We start from the raw sequence: 24,143 nt of genomic DNA on the forward strand, positions 1-24,143 counted from the left end.
AATTGGGGAAAGAGGCCTCTGTGATCCAAAGAGTATAAGGGAAATCCCCAATTTTCCCCTCTTTTTTTCTCTTCCACTTTTGCCCCAAGGGAGATCCTAGTTGCAGAGCTGTGCTGCAACAGCTGAGGTAGTGGGCAGTTAAACCTCCAAGAGAAATCCCGACTTTCTAATCAGAAGTCTGGGAAGGTGGGCCCTGCAAGCTGGAGATTGTGGAGGAAATCCTGGACAGTAAAGAGCTGAAGAAGAAAATCCCATATTTCTGTTATGAACCTGCCAAACTACTGGGCTCATCCTTAAGCTGTGCATGTGTGGGATAGACCTAAAGGCTTTGAAGACTGAACCGACATTGGAACCACCACTACGGAATATGAAACAGAACTTGCAATGAATATAACTACACTGACTGTCTGCTAAGCCAAAAAACTCAATATTCTCCAGGGGATTTTAGCAGGACCCAGAGTCTAACCTACATGATACTCAAAATGTTCAGGATACTTGCCAAACAAAAACCTGGAATATGTGGCCAATTTGCAAAGAAAAAGAGAGTCAGTAGATGCCAACACCAACATGACCCAGATTATCAGAGAAAAAAACATTAAAGCAATCCTTATAACTATGCTGCATGAGATAAAGATTAATACACTTTAAATGAATGGAAAAATAGAAATTCTCAGCAGAGATAGAAACAATAAAAATAAAATATCTGAAATTAAAAATCACCCGATGTCTCAATGGCAGAATGGAAATGACCATGGAAAGAGATATGAAACTTGAATAGAAATCAATAGAAAACATCTGATCCGAAAAAAGAGGGGAAAATATTTAACAAAATATAAGCAGAGCATCAGGGACCTGTGAAACAATATCAAAATATCTAACATTTATGCCACTGGAATCCCAGAAAGAGAGGGAAAAGAATCTAGTGCTAAAAAAAAATTTTGAAAAATATGGCTGAAACATCTGAGATTTGGTAGAATACATAAATTTCCAATTTCAAGAAACAAAATAAACTTTAAACAGGATAAACCCAAAGAAAACCAACCACAGCTACATCAAAATCAAACTGCTAAAAGCCAAAGATTGAAAAAAAAGTCTACAGAAAAATGACATGTTACACATATGGGAAAAATAAATGGAATGACTGTATATCTTTCATCAGAAATCATGGAAGCCAGAAGACAGCAGAACAGGTTCTTAAAAGTCCTGACAGGGAAAAAAAGAATCTGTCAATCCAGAATTCTATAGCCAGCAAAAGGACCCTTCAGGAATGAAGAGAGAATTCTCTGACAAACACACATTCAGAGAATTTATCAACAGCAGACCTGCTGTGACCAAAAAGTGTTGTTCAGAACGAAGAGAAATGAAACCAAAAGAAAAACCAGAAATTCAGAAAAGAAGGAAGTTCAACAGCAATGGAAAATATAATAGACTATATTTTTTCCTCTTTGGACCTTTAAGTTATGTATGAATTAAACGTTCTTTTAAATGTAAAAATTATAATGTTGTCTGGCAGGGCTGTCAATGTATGTATGCAACATGTATGGCAAATATAACATATAAGTAAAAGGTGAAGAGAATGAGACGGTTGTGAGGTTTCTTCATTTTACTTGATGTGGTAAAAAATTAATTCTAAGTACACTGTAAAAGTTTAGGTATATATATATACATATTGAAATCTCTAGAGCTTCATTTAAAAATTAAAGATATATAGTCTAAAAGCCAACAGATAAAGTCAAATGGAATATTAAACACATTCAAATAATCTAAAAGGTCTAAAGAAGAAACAGATAAATAAAAATTAGAGAAGGCAAACAGGAAACACATAATAAAATGGTAAACCTAAATCAAATCATACCAATGATTATAGTGAATAGTCTAAACATATCAATTAAAAGACAGGAACTGTTATATTGGATTGAAAAAGCAAGATGCTACTATGTGCTAAGAAACTCACTTTAAATATAAATATATACATATATTAAAAATAATAAGAAGGGAAAGGATATAACATGTAAAAACTAAAGAAAAGAAAACTGAAGTGGCTATATTAATATTGATAAAGTCAATTTCCAGATAAAGAATACTACCAGGAAAAAAAAAGTTTCCTGGTAATAAGAGAAGGTTACATAATAATAAGGGGTTATAACAGTATTCAAAATTGATATAGTTAATAATAGAGCTTCAATGTACACAAAGTAAAAACTGATAGAATTGAAAAGAGAACAGATTATTTTACAAGGACTTCAGCACTCCTCTTACAGTAATCAATAGAATAAGAAGAGAGAAAATCAGTAATGGTATAGAAGAGCTGTACAACACTATTAACCAACTGGGCCTAACTGACATTTATAGAACACTCCACTCAACAACAGAATACACATTCTCTTCAAGTGCAAATGAAACATTCACCAAAATAGAACACATTCTATCCCACAGAATAAATCTTAAGAAATTTAAAAGAACAGACATAATAAAAATGATTTCTTCTGAGCATAAAAGTAGGTATCTATAACAGAAAGATACCTGGGAAAATCACCAACTATTTGGAAATTAATTAACACATTTCTATATAACCCGTGGGTTAAAAAGGAAGTCACAAAGGAAATTAGAAAATATTTTTAATCAAATGAAAATAAGAATAGAACAAATAAAAATATATAAGAAGGAGATGATGCAGTGATTAGAGAAAACTTGCATTATTAGAAAACAAGGTGAAAAAATTTCAAATCAATGAAATTGAAACCAGAAAAAAATACAAAAAGAAATCAATGAAACAAAAAGTTTGTTCCTTAAAAGATCACTGAAGTAGATAAACCTCTAGGCATACTGACCAAGAGAAAAAGAAAAGGCAGAAATTATCTATATCAGGAAAGAAAAGAGACCATCATTAGGACCTTTAAAACATTGATAAGGGAATATTACCTATGATTTTATGACCATAAATCTGACAGTATTGATTAAAATGGACCAATTTCTTGAAAGAAACAAACCAACAAAGCTCACTCAAAAAGAAATAAACTATGTGATCTATTAAATATATGCTGCCAGTCACAAAGGTAGCTTAAAACAACAAGAAGTATAAACCCACAAATCTAAGAAGTGCAATGAACACCGAGCACAGGAACATGAAGAAAACTAAAGCAAGGCACATAATAATCAAACTACTTAAAATCAATGAAAAAAGGAATATTAAAAACAGCCAGAAGAAAACAAAGACATATTACAAACAGAGAAACAAAATAAGCATGATAGCAGATTTCTTATGAGAAACAATGCAAGTTGGAAGACAGTGGAGCCACATCTTTAAAGAATTAATGAAAAAAAAGTCAGTCAACCTAGAATTCTATACGCATAAAAATATCTTCAAAAACAAAGGTGAAATAAAGAATCCTCTAGATAAACAAAAGCTTAAAGAATTCAGCAGCAGCAGACTTGCTCTACGTAAAAATGTAAAAATCTTCAAGGACAAGGAATATTATATCAGATGGATATCTCAATCTACAAAAAGGGATAAAGAACACCAGAAATAATAACTACAAGAGTAAATATAAAAACTTTTTTCTTATTATTTAAATCTCTCTAAAAGATATTCTACCATTTGAAACAAGCATGATAAAAAAATGTATTGTGGAGTTTATAACAAAAATAGAAGTAAAATGTATTACAGCAAAAGCACAAAACCAGGAGGAAAAATGGAAATATAATGTTGTAAAGTTCATATACTATACATGAAATGGAATAATAGCATTTGAAGGTGGATTGTGATAAGTTAAAGATATATTAATATATTATAAATTCTAAAGCAACCACCAAAATAACAAAAGAGCTACAGTGAATACACTGACAAAGAAGAAAGAAGTGAATCCGTTAAAATTCCTCAATTAATCAAGGCAGCAAAAAGAGATTAAAGAAAATATGGGACAAACAGAAAACAAAAAGCAAGATAATACATTTAAACCTGACCATAATAAAGAATCACACAAAATATATTTGGTCTAAATACCCTAATTAAAAGGCAGCAATTTCATATTGGATAAAAAGAGACCCAAATATATGCTGCCTATAAGTAATCCACTATAAGTATAAAGATACAAAAAAGTTGGAAAAAGACATATTTATGCCAATACTAATCAAAAGAAAATTGGACTGGCTATGTTAGTACCAAAACAAAGAATATTAGCAGGGATGGAGAGGGTCATTCCATAATAATAAACGGGTTATTTAACAAAGAGAACATAACAATCCTAAATGTTTATGCTCCTATTAACAGAGCTTCAAAATAAATGAAGGAGAAAGTGATGGATATATCAGAAGAAATGGACAAAGTCACAGTTAGAGTTGGAGATTTCAACACCCTTCTCTCAATATACAACGAGTAGACAGAAAATTAATGAGGACACAGAAGACTTGAACAACACTAATAACCAACTTAATAGACATTTTTAGAATACTCCACCCAATATTAACAGAATACATATTACTTTCAAGTGCACATGAAACATTTACTAAGATAGAACATATTTTGGGGCCATAAAACAAGTCTCAATAAATCTAAAGGATTAAATTAGGACAAATTATGTTCTCTGATTATAATGGGATTAAATTAGACCTCAATAGTATAAAGATATCTTTAAAAATCAGCAAATATATAGAAACAAAATAAGGCAATATTAAATTAACCAGGGGTAAAAGAAATCTAAAGGAAAATTAGAAAGCATTTTGAACTGAATAAAAATTAAAATACAAAAAATCAAATTTGGTATTCAGCTGAAGTAGTCATTAGAGGGAAATTCATAGCAGTAAAATGCCTACATTAAAAAAAAAGAAAGGTCTCAAACCTATGACTTCAGCTTCCACCTTAAGAAACTACAAAAAGAGCGAATTAAATCCAAAGTAATCAGAAGAAAAGAAATAACAAAGATCAGAGTGAATATCAATAAATACAAACAGAAACACAATAGAGAAAAGTTAATCCTTTGAGAAGATCTGTAAAATTGATAAACCTCTCTCCAGACTGATCAGGAAAAGAATACATAGAGAAAAAAACCAAATTATCAATATTAACAGTGGTAGAAGTGATATCACTGCAGGCTGCACTGATATCAAAAAGGTAGGACAATATAATGAACACGCCAGAAATGTTGACAACATAGATAAAAATGGACAAATTTCTTGAAAGACACAAATAACCGAAGCTTATTCATTTAAAATAGACCTTATATAAAAGAACTGAATGTGTAGGTAAACATCTTTCCACAATAAACACCAAGAGTACATAAACTCTTCAAGAAAACTGAATATTAGTAAATACTTCCCAGCTCATTCTTTGAGGACAGAATTACTCTACAATTTAAAGCAGACAAAAATTCCAAAAAACTATAAGCCAATATCCCTCAAGAACATAGATGCAAAATTTATTTTTAGAATTTTCATATACTGATGGTGGGAAAGTAAAGATAAAACCACTTTTAAAAACAGTCAACAGGGCTTCCCTGGTGGCACAATGGTTGAGAGTCTGCCTGCCGATGCAGAGGACACGGGTTCGTGCCCCGGTCCGGGAAGATCCCACATGCCGTGGAACGGCTGGGCCCGTGAGCCATGGCCGCTGTGCCTGCGCGTCCGGAGCCTGTGCTCCGCAACGGGAGAGGCCACAACAGTGAGAGGCCCACGTACCACAAAAACAAACAAACAAACAAAAAAACAGTCAACAATTCCTTCAAAAGTCAAAAACATCCTACCATACACATTCCACTAGGTATTTACCTAAGATGAGAGGAAATATTTCTGCATACAAAGACTTGTACAGGAATAAACACAGTAACTTTATTTATGATAGCCCCAAACTGGAAACAACCCAAATTTTCTGCAATAGGTAAATGGATAAATATTATGGATATTATAAAGATATAATAATATTATTTAATAGTAAATAATATTTATTATTATTTAAAATAAAAATATTATTTTTATTATATAAAAATTATATTATTATTATGGATAAATATTATAAAATGGATATTATAAAGATTACTGGCATACTAGTCAGCAATAAAAAGGAATGACTTATTGATTCATGTAACATAGATAAATGAAAAAAGCAACTCAAAAAGAATGCATACTGTATGATACTATTTACATAAAATTCTAGAAATTGCAAACTAATCTACAGCAACATAAAGCAGATCAGTGCTTGCCTGGGGAGTGGGGTGGAGAGACTGTGGAGAGGAAAGAGGGATGGACTACAAAGAGGCATGAGGAAATTTGGATACATAATGGACATGTCCATTATCTCGACTGTTTCACATGTGCATCCATATGTCAAAATTTATCAAGTTTTACACATTAAATAGCTGCAGTTTATTGTATGTCAATCATACCCAAATAAAACTGTTACGTTCCAACTAATAAATTCTTAAATTAAAAAACCCACTGGCAACAACCAAAACAATTTAGCAGCTGCCTTTTACTGAGCATTTACTGTGTTCAAGGTGCTACACTAAATGCTTTTTCATGTGTTATATCACCTGTTGAAAAACCTAAGGCAAGGACTATCAAAGGGGATCTGAAATACAGAAAGGTTATATAATTTGCCTAAAATCACATAATTAGAAAGGGGTAGAGCTGAGATTTGTTCCGGAATCAATGATCTTAGTGACAATACCATGAAAAAACTGAGACTCAGAGAAGGCCACACAAAGCTGGGGATTCATCCTGTACCTGTCTTGCTTCAGAGCCCAAGCTCTTCATTATATTGCATCCCTTGTTGGAAACATCTTGCCAGAGACATAACAGTCACCCTAAACTGACCAAACCTATGCTAAATAAATGTGTACTTTCTGGGCTCTGCAACACAGATGGGACCCACGTCCATGCTCCCTCGGCGTTCACGTAACCATAACTGTTGCATGAATTAAAAGTGAATTAACTTACGGTTAGTAGCAAAATTTCTTTGTTAAAAGTGAGGAAATTGAAGCTCACAAGGAGATTAAGAAACTCACCTAAAGCCATGCAACAAATGAGTAGTGGTGAAAGTAGAAGTCAAACTCAGGTTGGCTAACTCCTGGATGACTTCTGACTCTCTGAAAGAGATGCTCAAAATCTGCCTGACAGAAAATTACACCCTCTAAGACAACCACAAGTGGCTCAGAGGTGTTGAATGGCTGCAGATGAGCTAAGACAAGTTTACAAAGGAATGTCGGTGTCCTATTCCAGGGACACACAATGAATGCTCAGCTTTTCTTGTCTCTGAAGACAATGCATTCCAAGCTCCAGGCCCTCTTGAAGAGTGGAGGGGCTCTGCTATTCAGCTGTCCAGCACCCCTGCTATCTCAAGGTTAACTAATTATTTTCCTTTATAATTCACTGGAGACTGATAACTATTATTTCCCTGTCTAACACATACTTACAAGTGCTCTGGTTATAGATTGCTAGCAATCACGATGGACACATTTTTAGCTCAACTTTATGAAGGGTATTTAGACTCAGGATTCTAGAACCATCACATCTACCTCAGAGAAATTAACAGGCAGACTGAGTAAAACAGGTAGGATCACTGGATTTGCTTGCTGTCTTCCTATTTCCTGGTTAATAGGGAAATTCCAAGCGATCAAAAGTACATTGAGGCACTTTTAGAGATGAGTTCTACACAAGAAGGAAAACAAGAAAGACAAGGAGCGAGAGAATATAAATGAGAGATCAGAGGCCATGAATAAAGATATCTGACATATTTATAAAGGCTCCAAACCGATAAAGGACAGCTGGTTGTTCTCCAATATCCATTCTCTCCTTCTAGAGTTATGGAATTTTAGCTGGCCTGTAGCCCTCGGCTAAGGACTACATTTTTCAGTTGCCCACAACTGGAGGTGGCCATGTGACTAAGTTTTGACCCGGGGGATGAGTGCAGTAGAGATGTACACAGCATCCAGACTGTGCCCTTAAAGGAAAGGAATATGTTCTTCCCCGGTCTCTTGTTCCTCTTATGGTAGTTAGAGCACAGATTGGACACAGGGAGCTGGAGCCGCCATCCCGAGCCATGAGGTGAAAACTGTCATGTGCTGAGGACGGCAGAATAATAAGGTGGAGTCTGGGTCTCTTTCACTGTCAAACTACCAAGATAGTCCTAGGAGATCTACACAGACTTTGACATAAGGAAGAAATAAACTTTCATCTTATGTAAGCCACTGGATTGGGGGATATCTTTGTTATAGAAGCCTAATCTGAATCCTAACTAATATATCAGATTATATGAGATTGATAATTAGGTTAAGGATATTAAATTGTATTGATGGAAAGAAGGGTTTTATTTCATTGCAACTAACTCTTCTGGAACCACCTCCTCCAACCACCAGACAGTATAAATCAAGAAGAGATCAAAAGTGTGATTTATATTCATAGACTTAACATCTAGAAAATGGGGTCAAGTTGTCGAGCCACCTAAATTTTCCCTTGCAGCTTCTTCGTGAACGCTTGGAATATTACACTTTAAGTGTGGAATGTTTGAGGAGAGGACTTTCTGATGCTGAAAAGCGTAAGTTCTTCCATTTCTTTAATCCCACTGCAAAAATGTGTGGCCCAAATGCTTCATGTCAGACCTGTTGGCTCCTTCTTCTGCAAAGACTCTAGTTGTTATCTTAAAATCACACTGGATCGTATTAGTTCTCTCCTCCCAATTTCCTTTTCTTAAAGCCGGGAGCCTCATCATATCACAATGAAGTATTGTAAAAATATAGGGTAACAAATGTTTTCCTCTGGGCTTGGTAAATTGGTATGGGGCAAAGATTGTGCATTTACACCCAATTTACTTCAGACCATATTACCTATAGAATAACTTGTGAGTTCCCAGATAAAAGCAAATAATGGAAACCATGCCAAAGTAAATGAACATTTTTCAGTTCCTTTCAAATATTAAATACTAATATATTCCCTCAGAAATATCAAAATGTATAGCAGCATAGTCTACTTTCATGCAAAATGCCATACATACTCTCTACCACCACTTTGGAAAGACTGAAAATATGCATTTTGCATATACCTCCTATCAGCATTTCTACTCCTGAGTATATAAGCAGCAGAAATGTGTGCAAATGTTCACCAAAACACAATTAGTAGAATGTCACAGCAGTGCTATTCATAATAGTCCCCAAATGAAAACAGCCCAAGTGACCAAGAAGCATAAAGTGGATAAAAACAAACGTGGTATTCTTGAGCAAGGGAATACTCAATGGGAATGAAAATGAATTGACTACAAGTGCACACAACCATATGGGTGAATCTCATGAGTAAAATGCTCTGTAAACGAATCCAGGAAGAAAATAATGCATATTTGACGATCTATTAACCTGCAATTCAAAGCCAGGTAAAATTAATCTACAGCATTAGAAATCAGAAGAGTTACCTTTGGGAGAAATCATGACTGGGAGAGGTATAGAAGACCTCTAGAGTACACAAGATGCCCTGATTTTTTGATCTGGGTGCTGGTTACGTGGGTGTGTTCACTTTGTAAAAATTTACCAAGGTGAAATCCTGTGCTCTGTGCACTTTCATGCATGCATGCTATATATAATTTTTAAAGAAAACTTTAAAGAAATACATGAATCCAAACTATTAGATTTGTTCTAATACCAAAAGCAAAGCAAAGTGTGAAAAGATTGTTGCCACCATCCATCTAAAACATTGATACTAAAAAATACTATGGCCATTTCTATAAAAATGGATAAGTTACACCAAAGGACAAAAAGAAACACTATACAGAATAGGCCAAAATGGAAAAGCAGGAAGCACTGCCTTTTAGGAAAATCTGCTAACAACCTTTGGGCCAAATGCCAACAATATAAGACTTCAACACCAATTGTTTTACTTACAAGTAGAAATTTTCACTTTTACACCTCACCATTTGACTTACTTAAAATCCATTTTTTTCAATGGAGATCAAAAGAAGATCACATCATAATTTTTGTAATCTAGATTATCCATTGAAAACCAGAATCTACTGGGTTTATAATGCCCAGCACACTGGATTCAAGAAGTTCGCTGTGTGTACAGGGATAAAGGTAACTCAGTTTATAAGAGCCCGATTTAATTTTTCAATACAGCAGCCACCTGCACTAAAGGTGGTGCTAATAGAGCAAGAAGCTGATGAAGTTCAGGCTGCCTCCTGGGTGTCAAACACAAATAAATTGGGAATAGAAATGTCAACTAATACAAACCAGCATTGTGGATAGAAGGGACTGAGGGAAACTGTCAGGGAGAAGGGCAGCCTCTGCATTGGAAATGACTTCTTGTAACGATTTAAGTTCCTCTCTTTCTCTTTCTCTCAGCATTGATGTGATTTCAGGTTATGTTTGCATGACGTGTTTTGTCAGGAGAAGGGATTTCAGAGAGAAGGCAATCTTCCATCTCCAAGACAGTCAAAGCTCATAATGACATCCTAGCCTGCCCTGCCACAAGGAAACTCAGGAGAAAGCTTGTGTAGGCTGTGAGGTAAATGGCACAGCGACTCAGCAAGTGCCAAATCCACCAAGTCCTATATCTACCTGCTTTTGGTAGATGTAATAGAAGCTCTTTTTAGGCATAACCTGAAAACAAGAAACCATGAAGAAGTAATTGGTAAAGGTGAAATCATGAATGTCTAAATGGCAAACATACACACACACACACACACACACACACACACACAAACACACACACACGGGGAAAATGTTTTCAATGTTTCAACAAAGGGTATATATCTTTACTGTACAAACAGATTTATCAACTGCCACATCAAACAAAAAGGGCAAAGTGAAGGAAGAGGCAACTCACAAAGGAAGAAGGATAAATGGGCAGTAAGTCTACAAAGGCTTTTTTCTACTATAAACTTTAAAATAAATAAACAAAATGAGGTATCTCCCCCTCCTTTATATTGGGAAGGAAGAAGGGGCTTCCAAATTGAAAAGACATAAAAAATGTCTAAAGCCACTGTTGGCAAAAGTGTTTAGAAATGGACTACCTCATATAAGGACAGTTATATGCAAGGGCTCAAAAATGTGTGATCTCTACTAGCAAGACCTGAGACAAGCTCAACATTCATTTACAGGGAGTAGTTAAATAAATCACAATACCACTGATAAAGTAGATTTACAGTGAGGTAAATCTGTACTCACTCACAAGCACTAAGATTAATGAGATGTTGTTAGGGAACCATGCAGACTATGTAGTAACAAGTAGTGTGTTACCACTTTCATATGAAAGAGCATGTACATATACAGAGTGAGTGCGTGTAAAAAACAGAGAGTGAGAGAGAGAGAAGGAGGAGGAAGAGGATGGATAGATGAAAAAAGAAGGAAGAAAGGAAGGCGGGGGAAGGAGAAAGGAAGAGTAGATTATTAAATGTTGACTACCTGCATGGTGGTAACTTGGGTGATTCTTGAATTATTACACATTTCTGAATTATTTAATGTTAGTACAATGAAAATCCTTTATATTTACCATTAAAAAGGATATTTTCACTTAAAAAAAGCAAATGCATAACCCAAAATAACAAAACTAAGTAACTGAAAACATTTCAAGCACACTTGGAGCTCGTATTTATCACACCATACTTCGCAAGATCCTACAGGTTAAACACTTCAAGCCATCTTGTCTTCTCCTACCTTTTCTGCCTTTTCCCCCAAAGCCAATCTTTTTCCATACCCTATTAATTTCCCTTTCACTAAACATTTAATAAGCGTTTTATGAACTCACATTTTCTCTGTGTGTCTCTCTCCTTCCCCTCTTTCCCAATTCTTCTTCTCCACTAGGTTATTCACCCCTCCCTTGAATCATCGATGTAGGCTCCTAAATTGCACCGGCGTTGCTAACTGACTTCTGCTCCTATTCACCCTTCATACCACAGAGCCATCCTCCTATTGTGCTTTCACATTTTCCTCTGGCCCCAAATTTGTGGCATTCAGATCTGCTAGCCCAAATTCACACTTCCAGCCTCATCTCCCCTAAACTCAACCCCTCTCCATTCTGAACCCCAAGTAGTTGCTTGCCCCTGGGATGACTTATTCTCTACACTCACCGAGTATATTTATATTTCTGTGCCATTGGCCCAGTAAGAAGCAAATGCACCTGCCCTTTCCTGGTTATGGAAACTCTGCCTAATTTTCAAGTTTCAGATCGAATTGAATGACGCCCCCTCTATGACACCCTTGCTTATCCCCCAGCAAAGCAAAACCAAAAATGATTTCTTTTCTTCATCAATATTTCATTATTCTAAGTGTGCCCTGGTCTTCTCCACTACAATGTGGAGCTTCTATTACATTGTTTTTGTGAGTGGAGTCAATTTTTGTTTATTTTTTATCCCCTTACCTCCTGAAGTTCCTAGCACAGGCACTTGGGCCATTACCATTAAAAAAGTATGCTACGAGCACCCGTTATCTGCCAGGCTCTGTGCTAGATGAGTCCATATTAAGCTGTTTTCACAACATGGTCTGTGTGGTGGGCATAGTCACTCCCATTTTGTGTGGTCAAGACTGAGGACAAGAGGTTAAGTAACTTGCCAGAGACCAGGGAGTAATGGCAGATTTGAGATGGCAGACTTGGACTGCTGTCTGCCTCCAAGTTCATGCCTTCCCTCTCCTGAGCAGGGTTCCTACACAAATGCATATGGAGGTGGACTGGTCTGAACATGCAGAAAGTGATGACTCCTAAAATCCAATTTCCTAACTGAGAAAGTAATCAATGTATTATCAGGTTATCAAAATTTTAGGTTGCTTTAGGCTAGCTCAAATATCACCCACCCCCTGGGTCTGTGGTCTCTCAGACCCAGTCCTGTCCCACTAAGAATATATCCTTTTTGCACTTTGTTTTGTTTTTGTCCCATGGCTCACCGTGCCTAGAATTAAACTCCCTGCCTTCTCTCAAGTTCTGATGTAATATCTGCTATCCATACCAGGAAGATGTCTCGTCCAGGCTACTGTCAATCATTCTACTTCTATCTCAATGATGGTCCATGCCTCTCTTCTTCATTTTGTACATTCCGATTATTTTAAACTAAGTCCTTCTGAGAGCCAATGACTGAGAGGGAAAAGGAGTCCACTGACCAAGTCACTCACCATCATCAGAGGAAGCAGGTCTCTGGGCAACCTGAGATTCTGGTTGACTTCATCAATGTCAACAAATTCCAGGACTGCCCAAATTATGAAATAACCAAGGTCTTGATCCTCACCTTGAAGATAACAACAGTAATAATACCGGTAGTCAATTACATTTGTTTCCTAGGGCTGCCAAAACAAATTACCACTGTGGTGGCTTAAAACAACAGAAATTTATTCTCTCACAGTTCAGAAGGTCAGAAGTCTGAAATCAAAGTGTCAGCAAAGTTGATTCATATGAAGACCCTGAGAGAAAATCTGTTCCACTTATCTCTCCCGGTTTCTGGTGATGGCCCGTGGTCCCTGAGTTCCTTGCCTTACAGATACATCATTCCAATCTCTGCCTCCACTTTCACATGCCCTTCCTTCTTTTCTGTGTCTCTGTTCTGTTTCTATCTCTAACAAGGACACCAGCCAACAGATTTGGAGCGCACCCTAATCCAGAGTGGTCTCACCTTGAAATCTTTACCTTAATTATATCTGCAAAGATTCTTATTCCAAATAAAGTCACATTCTGAGGTTCTAGGTGGATATATCTTTTGGGGGCCACTATTCAACCCATATACCAACATTGGTGGAAAGTTTGCTGTGTGCCAGGCACTATTCTAAACAATGTGTATTAATTCATTTTATCCTCACAATAACTAAAAGATGTAACCACTCCCCCTTTTTTATTGATGAGAAAGATAGACATAGAAAGACCTGTTAATTTTCACAGTAGCCCACGGTGGGAAAAGACAGAGCTAGTATTCCAACCCAGGTAATCTGACTCAAGAGTTCACGTTCTTCATACTGGGGTCAACTGCCTCAGAAGCATTTGAAAGAATCAAACTGTGCTGATTAACAGCAAGGACGCTCCTAGAGAGTCACACTGTTAATCTAAGAGCCCCAAGCTAGACAATGTTGGAGAATACATAATGTATACATGCCATTGCAACTTATGCTCAACCATGGCAAACATCATTAATTGATCACAGAATTCTTTCCTATTAAGTCTGAAGCTAGCCTCAAGTGTTCCAAACACTTATTAGTAATCAGTTGAAGGTGACACTCAGGATAAAACCCCTTTGCTATCCTGGTTCTAGGATCTTCTATTTTACAGAAAATAAATAAGTAACTAAATAAATAATAAAAATGGAAAGAACAGAAAGATGAGGCGTAGCTTCTTCTGTCTCCTGCTGGAAGGTGAGCCCCTGTCCTGTCTTCTAGTCTGTCTCCCACTAGGACTTGTAACTACCTTCCAAGTCTGACAGAGCAAAACTGGATCACATCGGGCTTCCCTGGTGGCGCAGTGGTTGAAAATCTGCCTGCCAATGCAGGGGACACGGGTTCGTGCCCCGGTCCGGGAAGATCCCACATGCCGCAGAGCGGCTGAGCCTGTGGGCCGTGGCCGCTAAGCCTGCGCGTCCGGAGCCTGTGCTCCGCAGCGGGAGAGGCCACAACAGTGAGAGGCCCGCGTACCACAAAAGAAAAAAAAAAAAAAACAAAACAAAACTGGATCACATCAAACAGCATGGAGATCCAGACCAAAGCCCAGGCTCAAAATCCAGATACCATCAGACTTTGTTTGAAATTCAGAGACTGCACGGGCTGTTGGGAAAGCTCTGCCCTTAGAAAGAAACTTTGCTCCAGTTGCTAAGAAAAAATACTAGATAATGATTTTTTCCAAAGCCAATGATGGGGGCTGCTGGTGGGATGGGAATTCACATGGTGACAGGACAGTAGGTAGTACTAGACCAGAGCAGCCTCGTATGTGGCTTCCTTAGAACCTGACTTCATTTTCAGTGTTCCCTACAATCAAGCTGCTCCTCACATAAACTTCACTGCAGATAATGGCATTTGCTACAGCTCTTCACAGTCAATTCTTTTTTAGTTGTCTTTATTTAAATACACACACACAACTATAAGGAGAGCACTGGAAAAAGACACACAACACACTCCAAGGAAATAAAATTTTCCTGGGTTATATGTACAACTCACAAAGTTGGGGATCACCAGAGTGTTATTTAGTTTGGTTCATGCTGTCACTGTGCAAGGCATGTTAATAATTGGACTCCAGAGCTTTGCTTTAGATACTTGTTCCTCACCTCGCTTGTGCAGAGGTTTAAAAAACTAGTTTTTATTATCTTTTGCTGTTCCTATCCACCTAACTTTTAAACATTCTAGACAAACCTTCTGCTCTCATTGAAGTGGACCATAACAAAACAGCATTTTTTTTAACACCTTTATTGGAGTGTAATTGCTTTACAATGTTATGTTAGTTTCTGCTGTATAACAAAGTGAATCATCTATATGTATACATATATCCCCATATCTGCTCCCTCTGGTGTCTCCCTCCCACCCTCCCTATCCCACCCCCCTAGGTGCTCACAAAGCACGGAGCTGATCTCCCTGTGCTCTGCAGCTGCTTCCCACTAGCTATCTACCTTACATTTGGTAGTGTATATATGTCCATGCCACTCTCTCACTTTGTCCCAGCTTATCCTTCCCCCTCCCCGTGTCCTCAAGTCCATCCTCTACATCTGCGTCTTTATCCCTGTCCTGCCCCTAGGTTCACCAGAACCATTTTTTTTCTTTTTAGATTCCATATATATGTGCTAGCATATGGTATTTGTTTTTCTCTTTCTGACTTACTTCACTCTGTATAACAGACTCTAGGTCCATCCACTTCACTACAAATAACTCAATTTCATTTCTTTTTACGGCTGAGTAATATTCCATTGTATATATGTGCCACATCTTCTTTATCCATTCATCTAAAACAGTATTTTTTAAAAAATGAGTCCATTGGATCACATAGGTGTCACATCAATGTTGGCCATGGGAGTCTGTCCTAATAAAGAGAGGATATAACAGCAGAAAGAGCCCAGGGTCTCAGGTCCCTTGCAAAGAACATAGTACATTTACTGGCAATCAGCTTCAGGCTTAACCTACTCATTTATTACTAAGGCAATGTTTAGTCTCCATTGATGTAGCAGAATGTACTTTACAGTAATTCAACCATAAGGAACAGTCACTTTTTAAAAATTTTCTATCTTACTCCTGTCAAAGACATAGCTTTTTATTTTAATACAACTCTCTCATTTTACAGGTGAGAAAAATATATTGAGAACTGCTGAATGTCATCCAGCCACTCCATCACAGCACAGAGGCCAGAACAAGGTCTCCTAGCTCCAACTCCATGAGTCACAATCTCTGCTCAGCTGCAGCCACCCAATCTCGTTATCAGGTGATCTGCACAGAAATGTAAAAATTCCGAAAAGAACCCATAGCAAAATTAATGAAAGGACAAGTATATGGATGCTTTTGAATCCTCCAATTTTTTATGACTTAAGTTGCTCCAGGAACTCTGTCTGCATTTGGTTGTATTTAACCTCCAATATTTAATGCTTTAATGAATTAGTAATATATTGATGGCAGCACAGAAATTTATTTCAAAACTACTCAATAAAAATATGCCCAGTGTTTTTCTCTAGATGTTTTTCCATAAATGACTTGCAAGTTCATTAACCCTTGACATGATTTCTCAAACTCGGCATTATTGACATTTGGGCTGGATAATTCTTTGTTGTGGGGGCCATCCTGGCCATTGTAGGATGTTTAGTAGCACCCCTGGCCTCTGGCCTCTAGACACCAGTACCATCCCACCCCTCCCTACTCCTCATCTGTGACGACCAAAATTAACATCTCCAGTTATTGCTAAGTATTCCTGAGGGCCCAGTAGCCCCTGGTTGAGAACGACTGATCTATGGCAACAGCATGCCCCAATGCCATTCATAGGACACAAAACTTGACAAATTAATTGGCCGTACATTGAAAGATACACATAGAAAGAACTCAGGCGATAAAACTGAATCAATATACTCTAATCTGCTTATATCAAACATCATCACCCTTGAAGACATTATACTGAGTGAAATAAGCCCATCACGACAAGGCAAATACTGTATGATTCCACTCATATGAAGAACCTAGAGTAGTCAAGTTCATAGAGACAGAAAGTAGCACGGTGGTTGCCAGGAGCTGCAAGGAGGAGGCCATGGTAAGTTATTGTTTAATGGGTACAGAGCCTCAGCTTGGGAAGGTGAAAAGGTTCTGCAGATGGATGGTGGTGCCGGCGGCACAGCAATATGAATGTATTTAATGCCACTGATCTGTACACTTAAAAATGTTTAAAATCGTAAATTTTACACCATGTATCTTTTACTACAAGTTTTTAAAATAATTAATTTTTTTTATGTTATCAGAAGGCTTAAAGTTAAAGTACCTAGATATGCTTTAAAACTCCCATACAAAAAAACAAAAACAAAACAAAACAAAAACTGGGTTTTTTTGGCAATTGCTTTATTTTATTCATTTTGTTTTGTTTTGAAAATAAACTCCATAGTTAAGGAATCCAAAGACTAAGAAAATCTCTCTCTTAATTCATGGCCAGAAGCATCAGAAGCAAGCCCGGCTCTAGTGCCTGCTGCAGAACAGCGCACACATACACCAGGGATGCAGGCCCTCAGGGAGGCCCCCTGATTTAAGAGCCTTCTCTGTGTGAAACTCAGCAAGTCCAGATCCCCTAAGGACCCGGCCTGTGGGCCACGTCAGCGCAGAGCCGTTCCAATTGCCAGGATGCTCTTGACAAAAGACGGTCTGGCACCGAGCAGCAAGGCCATTATTTCCATTTAAACCATACATGTCATGTCCTGTTTGTGAGAAACACGTTAAACAACTCAGAAACACATTCACAATGGGCTCCAAAGTGGGATTCACATTCCTATGGGCTGGCGTACTGTAAACTGCAGGGGGAGGCTGGCGGGGTGGCGGGAAAACTCAACCACCCTTGTTTCAACGGATGGTCCCGCCCCAAAGCTCAGCTGACAGTGGGGGCCTTCTCTTCATTGTTTGATGTCTTACAATTTTCTTCAAGTGCCCAAAGCATACTAAGCTATGTTATCTATGGCAGCCCAGAACCCTGAATTCCTTTAAGATTCTGTTACCAATTTTTATTTCCATTAAAAGAAAGAAGAATTCAGCCAAGGGAATATCCAAGAGGAAAGTAACTGCCCCATTTCTACCTAGACTGCAACAACAGATGATTTGTCTACCATGACTGAAAGGCATTTTGGAGATGTCAACCAACTCAATAAACTTAAAATCTCTTGTCCTGAGCCACCCTATCACAAGAGCATCTTGATGGAAATGTACTCACCTATAACACACTAGGTGAGAAATTCTTTGTTCACTGATAAAAGAAAAAACTAATAAACATGGAGAAAATAATTCAGTCAAATGCAGTTTCAATTTACCCTGCTGCTCACTTACTCACCAAACATATATTATTTATATGCAAACCTCCAAGAAAAGTATATTCTAATATATTAAAATTAGAACCCAAATCTAGGACGTCGGCCAAGTCAAATAATAAACAGTGTGATAACTATGTCTGCTTTTGTGCCCTGACATTTCTTTAGGGGAGAAAGATTTATCATTTAAACTGTACATATCACATCCTGTGGAAGTTTTTAAAAATTGAACCATTTCTTCCAAATGTTTAAAGGCAGATTAACTAGAAAGAAAAACTAATCAAACCGAATCAAAGTCCTATAGAATCCATGAAGAGTATTTTAAAAGGAACCATACAGTTCATTAAAACACAGGTGGAGCTAGTAGAATTCCTAAAAGCTAAAATAAAATAATACCTGCCAGAATTCACTGAAGATGGGAAGGCAAATGTAGAATGCCTTATTTCCCTTCTCCTGGGGCTGATACTTTTCTTGTTGAAGTATACAAAAATTCTGCAGGAATTAAAGTTTTTACTTTGGCTTTATGTAAAAATATGTCTCTGGCCTCTTAAATGCAACTGGTGAATACAAATATACTTGGCCCTCACCCCCAGGCTGCAACATCCCGTTCTTTCCTCTCTGGCATGTCTGTCAAAGGAGAGATGGACATCACACCTCTGAGAAAGATGAAGATCATGCTTTTCTTGGCACTTAGTAAAAAGAACTTTATCTCTGCCTTTATTGTAAATACAAGAGGATGCCTGTCGCGTGAAGAACTGATTCTCCTGATAGCAGTAATCGGCATCAAAAATACCTTGGGCCCGTGGTTGGTTAAGACATCTCAGTTTTGTGTCTGTAGACATCAGCCTGGCAACAGTCTTGGTTGAGACTACCAACACTCCTGTGACACTGAGTAACAGCTCTCTTATTTGAGTGTTCCTCCTGGCCATATTCAACCCAAAGAATGGTGTAAAAGAGAGAAAGACGAAAGGACACACTCTGCAGCACAGGAAGAACTTTGTGGCTCATCTAATACAGAACTCCATTCATTCTTCATTAGCTAATTCATTCAACGGGCACTGTTCTAAGCAATGGAGACTGAGGTAAAGTCTAGGCTCTCCCAGAACTTACCTTCTAAAATGGGGACTATGCACCTACGGACAATGAATACACACACACATACACTACACATATGTACACAGTGGTGCTGTTATGAAGAAAAATATCTATACCATAGAGAAATGAAAACATATATCCACATAAAAACTTGACACAAATATTCATAGCGGTATTATTCATAACAAAAAGTAGAAATGACTCAAATGTCCATTAACTGGTTAATGGATAAAATGTGGTATGTCTACTCAATGGAATATTATTTGCCAATAAAAAGAAATGAAGTAGTGATACATATTACAACATGGATGAGACTTAAAAGTGCTATGCTACATGAACGAAGCCAAACACAAAAGGCCACATACTGATTTCATTTTTGGAATACCCAGAAAAGGCAAATCCATAGAGATAGAAAGCAGATTAGCGGCTGCCAGGGGCAGGGGAAAAGAGTTAATAGAGGGTAACTGCTTAGTGAGTATGGGGTTTTGGGGGGTGGTGAAAATGGTCTGGAATTAGATAGTGGTGATGATTGCACAACATTTTAAATATACCCCAAAAATCACTGAATTAGTTACACTTTAATTAGTTAAAAAGACGAATTTCATATTCTGTGAATTTTATTTAATTTTTTAAAATACTTTAAAAAGTAAGATTAGAGCAGAGTAAGAAGACAGAGAGTAACAAGAAAGGAGCTATTTTAGCTAATGTGATCAGAAAAGCCTTCTCAGATAAGTTGACATTGAAACAGAAACCTGAATATAATGAGGTTAAAGACCAAACAGATTCCTGGGGCTTCGTTCCCTACTATTCCTTTCTCATTCTCTCTCTCTTGCTCAACACTTTTTATTGCGGCAAAATATATATAATACAAAATTTGTCATTTTAGTCATTTCTATTTACAATATTGTGTAACCATCACCACCATCTATTTCCACAACTTTTTCATTGCCCAAACAGAAAACTGCTACTCCTCTTTGTTTGGTCATTAATACAGAAAACAGAACAAAACAAGAAAAATTGAGAATAATTTACAAAAGAAAAGGTGAGTATGGAGAGTACTTATATCACTGTTTTGTTTCTCTCCTCCTCGGTAAAGAGTTAATGATGACAATGGTAATATTTGTGTTATACGGGACACTCAAGTTCTGTGTTGAGAGAGATAAAGTGGTTGGGGAGGGAATGAGGAGAAAGAGATGTCTGGTAAGATTAGCCTTTTGGTAGGAAAAGTCCTTCCCTCATCATGAAACATTTGATTTCTCAATATTTATTGACTCAGAGAGAGTGTAATGGCCAGGAACCTCCCTACAACCGTGTGCTCTACAAAATGGACAGTCATCCAATCAAACCCAGGTCTAAGAAAATCCCAATTTCTGCTCCTCAAACATAAATAACTTAAAAAATTTAAGAGAACTATTTTTCTGTATCTTGGCATTAAACCTTAATAATTCATAGAAAGAGCAGTACTATTTTTCACTTAAACTAACTTGTAATATATGTATGTATGTATATACACACGATAACAAAACCTCTATTTTAAAAATGAAACATACACTACTTAAAGACAAAGAAATGTAAAGATGGCTAAAATGTTTTTAGTTTGAACTAATAAGAGTTGGCTCCTATTAAACATAGCATTCTCAGCATTATTTTCTCATAATGTCATACTTATTCTGTGCTATAACCCGGCTTATGTATTACATGTCTTTAGTACATGTAAGAAGAAATTTAAATTTACAATGCTGGCAAGAGAAATGGATTTATACACTCTATAAGCTCTTATTCAACACTTAAACATACTTAAAACACTACTGATAGTAAGCTGCCATGAAGCAAATGTGTGATCTAAGTAACTCTGACTCATTTTGCTGTACAGCAGAAACTAACACAACGTTGTACATCAACTATACTCCAATAAAAAAAATAATTAAAGTTCATTCACAAAAAATATTGAAAGGAGGCTCCAATGCATATCATAAAAGCACATCAATGCCCACGATGAAACTGAAGATAGGTATCTCTGCTCTGATGGGAAGTATCCCAGCTCCAGTAGTAGGTGTGTCCTACCTTAAAGCACTCTAATTCACAAAGTGAGAAAGAACTTTTTGATTCAAAATGCAAGTCTCTGTATTATGCGGCAAGACAAAAATACTCTGCAAGACAACTAGGCTGAAAATAACAAAAACGCAATTCCTGGGTGTTGTCCCTTAAGCCAGTCACATCATCGAGCTGACAGGGCAGGCAGAGTTTAGGCCAGATTCAGTACTACTCTGTGCTTCAGAGCCCAGGGACTAGATCCTGCTTTCCTGGCATGCAGGACCTACATTCTCAATCAATCCACTTGCTGAGGTCCCAAATTGCCAGCCTTCTACCTCCCTTTCATTCCCTCTGCCCAGCTCCAGTCCCCTTCCAGCTGCAGCCCTGCATCTCACAAAGAACTGTCCCGCCCTTCCGGCAGCCCAGTGCACCCTCAGTGCCTCGCCATGCTGCATCCAGCAGCTCTATTAGCTGGGCGTGGTCATGCACCTCTCCCAGCAAGCCCTCAAACACTGACCACTCTCCAACAGCCTCGGGATCCTCACACACCCTCTCTTCTGATTGTCCCTACTTCAGATGGAGAGACTTGCAGCTCTTTGGGTGTACACTTCCTGGGCTGCTGGAGGGAAGCTGCAGGACTTCTCACCTCTGGGCTCACTTTGCTTAGCCCCATGAAGTCACTTTGCCCACAAACTCATTTCTTTTTATTTTTTTCCCCTCTTCTTCTTCCCTTCCACCCACCCCCCTCTCTCACCCTCCTGGAGTAACTCTAAACTGTTTTAGAGCACCTTCATTCCTGCAGAGCTTCAAACAGCAGATCAGCAAAGTCTAGAACTGTAGGGGCTGCTAAAGCTGTCTTCGCTGTTGTCCGTGCCACTGGGGCAGGGGTGTAGAATGACCTTAAGTCTCCAGGCTCCCTACCACGCCAGCCCAGCCAGGCTGCTCCTAATGAATAACAAATGGGCCTTCCCGATGCATTCACTCAGGACAAGCTGCCATTACAATCCGTTTTGTTTTTTTAGTGTTGTGGTAATGTATCATCTTGCTTGGCTGGATGTCATCCTTGAGAAGGTCACCAAAGGTATGTGCGCCTTTCTCCCAGACTCCCCTCCAACTCCAACCCACCCACACCCCCATCACCACCCCTCCTTTAAAGGAAGCCATGGCAAATGTGGACAAAGTACTCGACACCTTTGTCTGGACCTACGGAACCAGAAAATCACGGCCCCCCGCTCATGGGTCCCACTTATTAGCTATAAACACTCCCCATTTTATAAGAGAAGTTCCTCAAAAGATGGCAGGTAGATCTTCAGCACAGAGAGAAGACGAGCCACATGAGCCACAGGGGACGGCACGGAACTTTCAAAATTCGGGGGGTGGGAGGGACCGTGTTTGCAGAAATGAAGGCCCGTTATCCTAAACTAAAAACTCAGGTCTTGATTCAGAGTAGAAAAGGATTTTTTCCAAGTCTCCGACTCTTCATCTTCATTTCACAGATATTTAAAGCATGTATTATGTTGCTATGGACAATTAGCCTTTTATCCAATTTTACTTGAGAGTTTAACTCTCCCACCCGAAGGTTTTAATTATACCCTCAGCCCCATACTTAGGCCTCGGTTCCTGCAGCTGGAAATCTGCCCCAGTGATGTTATAACCTTGTTAATGTAACAAAAGAGGAGTTTACTTAAAACTGGACTGACTATGGACTTAAGCCAAATTTACTTGAAAGAGGAAAGAGTCTGTCAAAAATCCTATAGTAAACACGGCAAAGCAGTTCTTTCATAGCCTTCTCTTAATTCATAGCGACAAGCAATTTACATGTAAGTGGATTCATATGCTCTACGAAGAGGCCGCCTCTCCAAGCTCGGGCGGTGTGCACTGCCCCCCACCCAACCCGCCTCCCCTTGTTCTTTTCTTTCCTCCCTTTTAGTTTTTTTTTTTTTTTTTCCCTTTCTTGGTATGTGGAATAGGCCTTTCTCCTTAGTGAAACAGCATAAATCCACAATGTTTTCATCATCCCAAAGCATAATTAGGGCCCTCTAAACATTTACCAAGCCAGTCACTCTGAATAAAGGCAACCGAAATTTCCAAAAGCCACTCTTCGATGTGACTGTTGTCCTGTCAAATACACACTTTATATTCTGTTGCAGCCTGCTTAGGAAGAGCGAAAAAGTCCCCTGCTAACGAGGCAAGAGTTGTGAGCCTTACGTCGGAGCTGTTGATCAAATACCAGAGCCCACATTTTTCTCTGTTGCCAAAATCCTGCAGGGCTTCTTGCCTTCTACTGTTAATTAGGTTACCTTTTTTAGTCCACACACTAACAAAAAACATACATTAGACTAAACAAGATATGACAACAAGGAAGGGTGGAAGAGAGAGCCTTCTGAGAAAACATTAAAGAAAAACATCCCTCTCAGTATCACTGTATAAAGGAAAAAAAGAGACTGCAGGTAATTTCAGCCTGCGAGGGGGAAATCCTCAACATTTGAGAAGCAAAGACCAAAAACTTAACTCCCCGCAAGCAGGATACCAGGCAGGGATTTGCTTTAGTTTCATTATTTGCAACTATGCTCTTTGACAAAATCCATCCACAGCAGACAAC

General features: G+C 38.1%; 1 protein-coding gene across 1 annotated transcript in view; it reads right to left on the reverse strand.

Annotated features, from left to right (window-relative positions):
• ERC2 (ELKS/RAB6-interacting/CAST family member 2) overlaps positions 1-24,143 on the reverse strand; it is an 866,017-nt gene that overhangs the window by 238,722 nt on the left and 603,152 nt on the right. The gene's annotated exons all lie outside the window — the stretch shown is intronic.

The sequence above is a fragment of the Tursiops truncatus genome, chromosome 10, assembly GCF_011762595.2.
Source record: "Tursiops truncatus isolate mTurTru1 chromosome 10, mTurTru1.mat.Y, whole genome shotgun sequence".
NCBI classification, from domain to species: domain Eukaryota; kingdom Metazoa; phylum Chordata; class Mammalia; order Artiodactyla; family Delphinidae; genus Tursiops; species Tursiops truncatus.